The sequence below is a fragment of the Onychomys torridus genome, chromosome 8 (assembly GCF_903995425.1).
Source record: "Onychomys torridus chromosome 8, mOncTor1.1, whole genome shotgun sequence".
NCBI lineage: Eukaryota > Metazoa > Chordata > Mammalia > Rodentia > Cricetidae > Onychomys > Onychomys torridus.
The window spans coordinates 61145896-61156954 of NC_050450.1; the positions used below are offsets into that span (position 1 = coordinate 61145896).

The following is an 11059-nucleotide window of genomic DNA, read 5'->3' on the forward strand; positions in this document are numbered from 1 at the left end:
CAACTCGAGATCCCTTTTCTAATGAGCACTTGTCCTAGTCCTTCCTATTCACGTCCATTATATCAGTTTGGGTAGTTCACAGTGACACATTTAAAACATGACACATTTATCAGTTGTTTTCTTTTGTTTTTGAGACAGGGTCTTACTATGCAGGCCTGGCTAGCCTTGCTCTGTAGACCAGGTTGGCTTCACAGTCACAGAGATCTGCCTTCCTCTGTCTGCCAAGTGCTGGAATTTAAGGCGTGTGCCACCACAACTGATGCCACCACCACCATTTAACATCTGTTTACTTCTGTGCTGAGTGACCTCTCCCCTGGCAGCCAACTTCCCGAGAACAGACACCTGGTCTGTTTACTTCACACCTGGACCTCAGATTCTGGAGTGATTTCCAGCTGAAAGTAGGCCGGCCCCCATTCAGTATTTCCTTTTCTTTCTTTCTTTCTTTCTTTCTTTCTTTCTTTCTTTCTTTCTTCTTTTTTTTTTTTTTTTTAAAGATTTATTTTATTTATTACGTATCCAGAAGAGGGCGCCAGATCTCATTACAGATGGTTGTGAGCCACCATGTGGTTGCTGGGAATTGAACTCAGGACCTCTGGACGAGCAGCCAGTGCTCTTAACCTCTGAGCCATCTCTCCAGTCCCCATTCAACATTATTTTATGTGCATTGGTGTGAAGGTGTCAGATCCCTGAAACTGGAGTTACAGACAGGTGTGAGCTGCCATGTGGGTGCTGGGAATTGAAACCAGGTCCTTTGGAAGAGCAGCCAGTGCTCTTAGCCACTGAGCCATCTTTCCAGTCCTCCCATTCAGTATTTCTTAAACAAAAGAACCGAGGGTTAGACAGCTGCACATGCAGATCTGAGCCTCTCGTAAGAAGATCAGGGATAGAAGTATGAATTTAGAAATAATTATAAAAAATGTGCCTGCAATCAAGGTGTGGTGGTATACATTTACAAGTGCAGTTTTTGGGAGCAATGAGCAAAAGGATCTGGAGTTTGAGGCCAGCTAGAACACATAGTAAACTTATACCAAACAAAACAAAACAAACAAACAAACAAACAAAAACCCAGTGAGATGTTCGGTTGATTTCAATGCCCCTGGACTCACATGGTAGAAAGACTCCTAGTAGCTTCTCTCTGACGTCCACACACAAATTTTAAAAATCTTGCAATGAGTTGTAGCCTAGTGAGTGCATTTGCCTAGTATTGCTGTGTCTCTGGGTTCCATCACTGACATACATAAATAGAAAAGTCTGAACAAATTTGGACAGACAGAAACATCCTTAACCTGTTAACAGCTACCTACAAAAACAGAGTATTAGCCTTGATACTGAAACATCAAAACCTACCCCTCTAAGAACAGAGACAGGAGTTGGGTGGAGGTGGTGGTACACTCCTTTAATCCCAGCACTAGGGAGGTAGAGGCAGGTGGATCTCTGTGAGTTCAAGGACAACCTTGTCTACAGAGTGAGTTCCAGGACTGCCAGGGCTACATAGTGAAACCCTGTCTTGAAAAAACAAACAAAACAAACAAGAAAGAACAAGGACCTCAGTGCCATAGCAGCATGTTTTCTTTCTTTCTTCCTTCCTTCCTTCCTTCCTTCCTGTCTGTCTCTCTCTCTCTCTCCCTCCCTCCCTCCCTCCTTCCTTCCTTTCTTCTTTTTTGTTCAAGACAGGGTTTCTCTATGTTGCTCTGGCTATCCTAGGACCCATTATGTAGACCAGGCTGGCCTCAAACTGAGTGGTCTGCCTGCTTCTGCCTTCCAATTGCTGGGGTTAAAGGCATGCACCACTACACTTGGCCTTATTTTCAAATTTTTAATATTTATTTATATTTTATGAGCACAGGTGTTTGTCCTTCAAGTGTCTGTGCACCCTGTTTGTGCCTGGTGCCCTTGGAGGCCAGAAGACGGTGTTGGATCTCTTGGAACAGGAGATACAGACATTTGTAAGCTTTCATGTGGGCTGGGACTTGAACTTGGGTCCTCTGGAAGAACAGCTAGTGCTTTTAACTGCTGAACCATCATTCCCACTTTAAACATAAAATCTCATACCCAGTTAAATTTTGGTATTAATTCTGGGTATCTAAAGACAGGAACTAGGGTGTAGTCCTGAGGTAGAGCATTTGCCTATCACATGTAAGGCCCTGAATTCAATTTACAACACCATAAATAAATAATAAAATAAAAACATTTTTACATTTAAATACTTAAGATTTACCTGCACATCCTCATTAGAATTAGAGTGCTGCCTTTAATCCCAGCACTCTGGAGGCAGAGCCAGACTGATCTCCATGATTTTGAGGCCAGCCTGGGCTACAGAGTGAGTTTCAGAAAAGGCTCCAAAGCTACACAGAGAAACCCTATCTCAATATATATATATATACATGTATATATATATATGATTTAAATAAAAGTATAACAAAAAGAATTAAACTTTTTTTTTTAGGGGCTTTTTTTTTTTTTTAAAGATTTACTTTTTATTTATTTTTGAGCTGAGGATCGAACCCAGGGCCTTGTGCTTGCCAGGCAAGCACTCTACCACTGAGCTAAATCCCCAACAGAATTAAACTTCTTATCTAGGATGTAGTGGTCTCAGGATGGGAGCAGCAGCCAAAGGAAATCCTAGGAGTTGACCATGTAGTAAGCATGGTCCCATTCAGTCAGCCCAAACTAAAGAGGTAATATAGAGGATTCCAGGAGGATGGTTTCCAAGAAAAAGATTTCTTAATAGGACAAAACAGTATTCTGGGCAGAGTAGGGAAGTAAAAGAGATCAATTATACTTAAGGCACTGCCAGAAAAAAAATATAATTAGAAACTCCAACCCAAAGACAAATTTGCATAAGGAATAAATATAATTACAGTGCATTACAGTATTTGGCTCTCTTATTCTACATTTATAAAGTCAAAGTAGTACAGAAACAATTTAATGAAATAATTAAATGACAACTGAATTTAGGGAAATGAAAAATAGAAAGTAATGAGACATTTAAATCACTACTGATTAGAGCAAAAATAAACATATAAGATCTACAATGGATACGTAAGAAAATCATCATGCTTTATTTATATATGTGTATACAGGAGGGAGATGTGCATGCATGTGGTGGACAGAGGACAACTTGCACATATTGGTCCTTTCTTTCCACCCTATGAGTCCCAGGGATCAAACTCGGGCCATAAGACTTGGTGGCAGGCCCCTTGACCCACTGAGCATCTCAATGGCACTTAGGCATATGCTTTAGAGAAATGAGGTAATTACCATAAAAAATATATCCATGAGAGTGGAAAGGGCTGGCTTATGGCCAAAAGGATTGAGGAGTGGGAATGGGCTACCACAGGCATTTTTTTGGTTTTTACTGTAAGCCATTATACCTTGTTTGATAATGAACTATGGCTGTGCATTGCTTCAGTAAAATGTAAAATTGGGTTGAGGATGTAGCTCAGTTATTAGAACACTTGTCTAGCAGACAGGAAGCCCTTAGTATTGCATTAAGGAAAAAAAAAAAAGAAAGAAAGAAAGAAAAAAGAAAGAATAAAAGATACTTAAATTAAAAAAGATTATTTTTTCCGAGACAGAGTTTCTCTGTGTAGCCTAAAACAAGATTTATTTCATGTATATGACTGTGTGTATGTACATGTACCACGTGCTTTCCTGGCACAGCAGTCTGGGAAGGTCAGATCCCATGGGACTGGAGTTGGGGTTCTGAGCTGCCATGTGGGTAATGGGGATGAAACTTGGGTCCTCAGTAAGAGTAGCAAGAGTTAATCACTGAGCCATCTTTCCAGTTCTGCCCCAGCAAACAAAAGATATTTTAAAAGGCATATTTTGGTCCAGGAAAGATTTTTATTATTTATTTTTTAAGATTTATTTATTTATTGTATATACCGTGTTCTGCCTGCATGTATACCTGCATACCTGCATGCCAGGAGAGGACACCAGATCTCATTACAGATGGTTGTGAACCATCTTTTTTTTTTTTTTTTTTTTCTTTTCTGAGATTATCATTTTTGTCTGTGTTCTCATCACTCTTTATTGTTTTTTGAAACATTTTGTTTAAGTGTTTTTTTTTAAAAAATTCTGTGTGGAGATATGTGCATGTCAATACAAGTACCCTTGGAGTTCAGAAGAGGGTACCGGATCCCCTAGAACAGGAGTTACAGGCAGTTGTGAGCCACCCAATATTTAACCTCTATTCTTTTTTTTTTTCCCCGAGACAGGGTTTCTCTGTGTAGCTTTGCGCCTTTTCCTGGAACTCACTTGGTAGCCCAGGCTGGCCTCGAACTCACAGAGATCCGCTTGGCTCTGCCTCCCGAGTGCTGGAATTAAAGGCGTGCACCACCACCACCCAGCTTAACCTCTATTCTTAAGGAAACAACAAATGGGGTGAGATGGCTCAGTGAGTAAAGGAACTTGCCAATCTATCTGACCACCTGGGTTCCATCTCTGGAATCCCCAGGTGAAAAAGATAGAACTGACTCCTCCAAGTTGTTCTTTTGACTTTTTATTTTATTTTATTTTTATTTTTTTTCCGTGACAGGGTTTCTCTGTGTAGTTTTGGTGACTGTCTAGGATCTCGTTCTGTAGACCAGGCTGGCCTCAAACTCACAGAGATCTGCCTGGCTTTGCCTTCTGAGTGTGCTGGGATTAAAGGTGAGCTCCTCTGACGCTACCCCGCAACCCCCACTCCCCCCTGACTTTTACAAATGCACTGTGGCATACAGGCATGACTATGCATGCAAGCGAGCACACACACACACACACACACACACACACACACACACTCTCTGCACTCTGCTGGCTGAGGATGGGTGGACGGGTTAGAAACCCTTATATTGTTGGAATGTAAATTAGTGCAATCACTGAGGAAATCAGCAGTTGGGAAGTTTCCAAAACCAAAACCAAAACAAACCTAGAGATGGCTGAATGGCACACACCTTTTAACACTAACACTCAGGAGGCAGAGGCCATGGAATCTCTGTGAGTTTGAGTGAGGCCAGTCTGGTCTATATAGTTTGTTCAAGAACGGCCAGGGCTATGTTTGTCAAACACACAAACCAAAAACAAACCTAAAAATAAAGGGATTGGAAAGATGGCTCTTTGGTTGAACACCTGCAGCTCTTGCAAAGGATGAGTTTGGTTCACAGAACCTACAGGGCAGTTCACAACTGTCTGTAACTCCATTTCTAGGGAATCTTTTTCTGACCTCCAGAGGCAGTGCATACAATACACATGGTGCACATACTTCCATGAAGGCACTCACACGTATACATAATATAAAAATAAATTAGAAAAGAAAGTTATTTGAAAGAAAATGATGGACCAGGAGAGAGAGCATTATGATGAAGTGAAACAAGCCACACTTAAAAGGATAAATGTGTTTTCTCTCTCGAATGTGGGATCTAAACTTCAGTTGAAACTGAAAGTAGAATGGAACTGTTTTGGAAGGGGAAGGGAGCCAGTGGGAGAGGGATGTAGGACAAGGTAGTTAAGAATGTGTGTGAACATGAAAAGTAAAGCATGAAAATGTCATAATGAAACTCATTGCTCTGTGTAGTGAATATATTTAAAAACAAAAATACAGTGGCTGGAGAGATCGTCAAGGATTAAGAACACTCGCTGTTCTTGCAGAGGACACTGAGGACAGGATGGTTCCTAGCACCCACACAGTGGCTTACAATCCTCTGGAACTCCAGTTCCAGGGGATATGATACCCTCTTTCTGAGTTTGGGTCACCAGGCACACAGACAGTGCACATAACTCACACAGGCTCATACACGTACACATTGAAAGAAACAAACAAAAAATCCTTAAAAAGCAAAATCACAGCAGGGTGTGGAGGTGTGTGCCTTACAGAGGGAGGTAGATCTCTGGGTTTGAGGCCAGCCTGTCTGCAGAGCAGTTACAGGATATCCAGGGCTACACAGAGAAACCCTTTTTCAAAAACAAAACAAAACAAAACAAAACAAAACAAAAACAAAAACAAAAAAAAACAAAACAAAACTAAACCAAAACCTGAAATCACAAAACTGGCTTAGTCCCTAAGTTGGTGGCATTCACTCAATGCTTATTTGTTCCTTTGGTCTGATGGGACAGTGCTAGAGAGGTAACCCAGGGTCTTGTGCCTGCTAGTGCATTTAAAATTTTTTTAAAATAACAAACCTGTTGGAATCTGCTTCTCCTGTTCTCTTTACTTGGAGCTCACAGAAACTGCAGGCCTTTGTGGGTAGAAATGTAGCTGATTTCCTATACAGAGTTTCTGTTTTCTACAGTCCGGGTACATGGAACTAAGGATTGAATAAACACTTATTGTAAGAACAAACAAAATGGACTGTCATTGTTATTTTTCCTTCCCCTCTTTCTGTCTCTTTATTGCTATGGTGTTCATAAAACTTCCAAATGGGGAAGAGTATATATCGCTGGATAAGGTTTATTTTTCCTAACCTTGGGTTTCATACTTGGACTTTACATAGTAGGTGCCTTTCTGGACAGTTTGATCTATTATGGATTCCATCCCCCAGTGGAGACTGGGTATCACTATGCAGTGAAGGCGGAGTCTTTTCCCAATCCCCCTGCCTCAGCCTCAGTGTTGGGATTACAGGCGTCAACCACTACTCACCCAACCAGCCGTGTATCCGATTGTGCTAATCACAACTCCGCACTTTACTCAGTCTTACTGTTTATTTAAACGCTTTCTGCTATGAGATTCAGAACATTTCATTTCAAGGATCATTCTGTGCATTCCTTTTATAAATTATCACCATGCTTAAAACGGGGCACACCACTACTAAATTCGGCTTCGTAACCATGACTAATTCGCACACCTCGTTATGTAGTGTCGGATGGCTGCTGGGTGCTGGCTAACAACTCGGACATCTACCCCTTCAGGTCCCCAGCAGTCTCAGACCTCCCGTTACTCCGGGAGGCAGCGTCCTGACCCTCCGCGACCTCTTTGTCATGGCGTCCGCGGTACGTCTATCAGGCGAGGCTTCCGCAGCCGGGCGGGCGTGGACCTTCCCAAGATGGCCGGGCTGGGCGCCTAGCGCGCGGTGGGCGGGGTTCCGCCGCCGGAGGCGGGGCAGCAGGGCCGAGGGGTCGGGCTAGCAGGCGTGCGGCTTCTAAAGTAGGCAGGCTCAGCGCGCTTGCGCGGAGCGGCCCTGCGCGCAGTGAGGCAGTGGCGGGGGAAGGCACCGGTGGGGCCGACGGGCGCGCTGAGGAGGGAAGCGGGCGAGCGAAGTCCCAGTGCGCGCCGCGGCGGCCCGGGTACCCTCCCCTTCCGGGCGTGAGGCGCTGAGAGGAAAGCGGAGCGGAGCGGACTCGCCTCGGCAGCGAGGTGCTTCTCGGGTCGCCCCAGACCGGCCTCCCGTGGCTTCGGCGCTCCAGTCGCGGGGCCCGGGTTCCTCAACACACCTAGCTCCAGCCGCCGTCAGAGCTTGTCCGCAGTTCCTCGAAGCCCCGGCGGCAGCCCGGGCTCTCGGCGGGGAGGATGACGGAGCTGCAGTCGGCGCTGCTACTGCGAAGACAGCTGGCAGGTGAGCGGCGGGGCGCCGGGCCGCGATCGCGGACTGACGAGCCGCTCGCCTCCTCTCGCCGGCTCGGAGGCCGGGCGGTGGAGGGCCGTGGGCCGCGACGGTGGGAGCCTGCGGGTCTCGGCCGGGCCGGTTGGCCGGCGACACTTCTGGCCGGGCCGTGGAGGGTGTTGGGGGCGGGGACGCGCCCCAGCCTCGCCCTCGGACGGGCCGGGCGCCCGGGGCGGCTGCCCCCTCCCCCACGGAGCTGGGGCGTTGCGGGGGAGGGGCGTGGGTCCCGGCCGGGCCGACCCTCCCTGAGGGGCGGATCCCGGGCTCAGGTGCGGCGGAGGCCGCCGCGGCGCCTCCGGGACCCCGGGGGCGTGCGGACCCCGCGCGCGACTGCACGAGTCCGAGCTGGGGCTGGGGCCGGGGCCGGCTAGGGGAGGCGCGCCAAACTTCTGGCCCGGCGGCGCGGGGTCCGCGGAGTTAGGGCCGACAACAAAAGCGACGGCCGGGCTGGCCTGGGTGCTGGCGCGGGCCGCCGAGGGTTCGGCGGGGTGCGGGACTCGGCTTCGCCTGCCTCCGCCTGGCACGAGCTCGGGGCAGCGCCGCCCGTCGCGGGGAGGGTGGGCGCGGGCGCTGAGGAGAGCCGCTGGCTGGCCGACCGGCCGGCCGGGGCTTTGTGCTCGGCGCCGCTCCGGCTCCCGCGCAGGCCCGCAGCCACCGGGCTGTGACCCGCCTTAGGTTCTGGCCAGGGGCGGCGGCTGAGGGCCTCCCCCCCGTGGAGTCTCTGTCCCCCTCCCCCATTGTCCCGGCCTCCGGCCGTTTGCGGCTTCCAGGTTGACTTTTTAGGGGGTTGGCTCCTACTCTGCTAGGACTGTGTGAGCGGAGCATGCGCGCTGGAGGCGTACGTGTGCGGAGTGGAGCCGGGGGGGGGGGGGGGGGGGGGGGGGGTGGGGGGGAGGGAGGAGGCGGGTTGGTGGCTTCACAATGCCGCCCCACGTGCTGCCAGATTTAAAGAGAAATGAACCGGTAGTTACCCCTGCTGTCCCAGCGCCAAGCGTGTGCCTGGCTCGGTTCAGGCGATCTTAACCCCTCCTCAACCTGTAGCCCCCCCCCCCCCCATCCAACCCCGCCCTCCTCCGGCGAAGCGCTGAAAGCTGGAGATAAAGATAAATGAAATAGATTTCTGTGAGTTTGAGGTGTCAGTTGAATCACCTTTATGGCTTCTTAAGGAAAAGGTCGACAAGGGCTGTTACAGATTGTATAATTATGTTTATTATTAGACCATGAGCTGGCCGGTTTGGACAAGTTTTAAAAGTTCTAGACGGGACAGTGATTGGAAGTGAATGGAAAAGTTACACCCATCAGAAATACTGTTCGAAAGAAGTGAAATAATTTATTTCGTCTTACTTACAAACGTCCTTTTCCTGCTTGTACTGTGGTCTTTTCCATCCTTTATTTTGTTTTGGAAGAAGGAATTAAGATTTTCTCTCCTTAAGAATTTTATCAGAGGCAGGCAGGTCTCTGAATTTGAGGCCTGCCTGGTCTACAGTAGTGAATTCCAGGACAGCCAGGGCTTTATGTAAAGCAATCCTGTCTCAAAAAACAATTAAACAAACAAACAAACAAACAAACAAAAAACCCACTGTACCTGAATACGTTTTTTTTATTATGTAGCAAATCTTAAATAGATGTTAACTACTAAATATTAAAACAAAAGTCTTACATAATGGAGATGACATACATCTTAAAAAGTACAAGAGATTTTAATAGTACTAGTATGTTAAAACCCATTACCCTTTAATTCCAGCACTCAGGAAGCAGAGGCAAGTGAATCTCTGGAGTTCCAGGCCAGCCTGGTCTACAGAGTGCGTTCCAGGACAGCCAGGGCTACACAGAGAAACCCTGTCTTGAAAAAACCAAACCAGTGCTCACTTCGGCAGCACATATACTAAAATTGGAACGATACAGAGAAGATGAGCAAGAATGACACGCAAATTCGTGAAGCGTTCCATAAAAACAAAAAAGAAAAACCAAACCAAACCAAAAGTAATACCGGTTTGTGAACAGTCTTTTTTTCTTTTTCTTTCTTTCTTTTTTTGTTTGTTTTTTTTTTTTTTTTTGAGACTGTTTTCTCTGGAGCCCTTGACTGCCCTGGAACTCATAGATCTGTCTGCCTTTCTTGTCTCTCAAGTGCTAGGGTTTGAATCCTTTGTTACCACTCTAGGCAGACAAAACACTATTAAAAGATTTTTAACCAATGGTTGATTTTTCTGAAGAGGTATCCTAAAATATACAGCAAGAGAGAATAAGAAAATGATTAATTTTTCAGGCTTTCTTATAGTTACTTAATTGCCGAGTAAATTATTAATATTTTAAAATTATTATTATTATTATATTATATTATATTATATTATATTATATTATATTATATTATTATATACTCCCTGCTTATTTTGCTTTCTTAATCAGAGACAATGTAATAATAAAGTAATTTTTTAGGAGTTTTAATTAACTTGCTTTGTCAAAATGTATGGAACATGGTTTGTTAGTTGAAAAGTGAAAATCTTAAATTTATTTGGGAAGACTTGATAAACACCTAAAAATAAAGGTACTTATCAAGATGCTTTACCTTAAGTAGCAAATTTTTGTTGTTGTTTTTTGAGACAGGGTTTCTCTGTGTAGCTTTGCTCCTCTCCTGGAACTCACTTTGGAGACCAGGCTGGCCTGGAACTCATAAAGATCTGCCTGCCTCTGCGCAGCCAACACCTGGCTTAAGTAGCAATTTTTAAGTGGGTTTTCCAGTATCACTTGAAAATGGTAAAGAATGGTAAAATGTAATCTCTTGAAATCAGTGAAGTTGTATAAAGTTTGATAATGAATACCTTAAAAATATTCAAATGAACTGAGTAGGTAACACAAACCTGTTAAATGTTCTCAGTGCTGGAATTTCAGAAACTTAAAACAGTGGCTGCATTTTGTTGAGCTTGTAGTCTGCCAATGGTAAAAGGTTTTGATTCATTACCTAGGAGAACTTACCCTGTAATGAAGAACTTTGTTCTCTAGTAGTTTAGCAGAATGGTGCCCTGTATTACAGAATTGGTACTTTTAGGGCAATTGTTGCTGTGGAGGGTTTTACCTGTGCAGTAAAGGTTACACTATTCTGTACCCAGTAGATACCAGTAGTAAGTACATCCCCTCATTTGTGGTACTGAAAATGTGTCTATTGCTAGAAGTCCCCTGAGACGAAGTCATTGGATTATGGTGTTTCACCATTTTGGCTATTGGGAAAGCCAGTAAGAACACCTTATACACACTCATGAAATCACATAGCTTGTGTATTTCTTTGTGATATTATTAGGTTATGACTTATTCCTTTACAGATTTAGTTAGTGGCAGGTTTTTTTTTTTGTTTTTTTGTTTGTGTGTGTGTGTGTGTGTGTGTGTGTGTGTGATGCATTACATTAAACACCAAGAAGTCCCTTAGTACAATAGACCAATTAAAAACATTTAAAAAATATTATAAACACAGGTTAAAATAGAGT

The 11059-nt window shown here is 45.1% G+C and overlaps 1 pseudogene; it reads left to right on the forward strand.

The window, feature by feature from the left end:
* Positions 1–9441: 9441 nt before the first annotated feature.
* On the forward strand, positions 9442–9535 carry LOC118590480 (annotated as a pseudogene).
* Positions 9536–11059: the final 1524 nt, after the last annotated feature.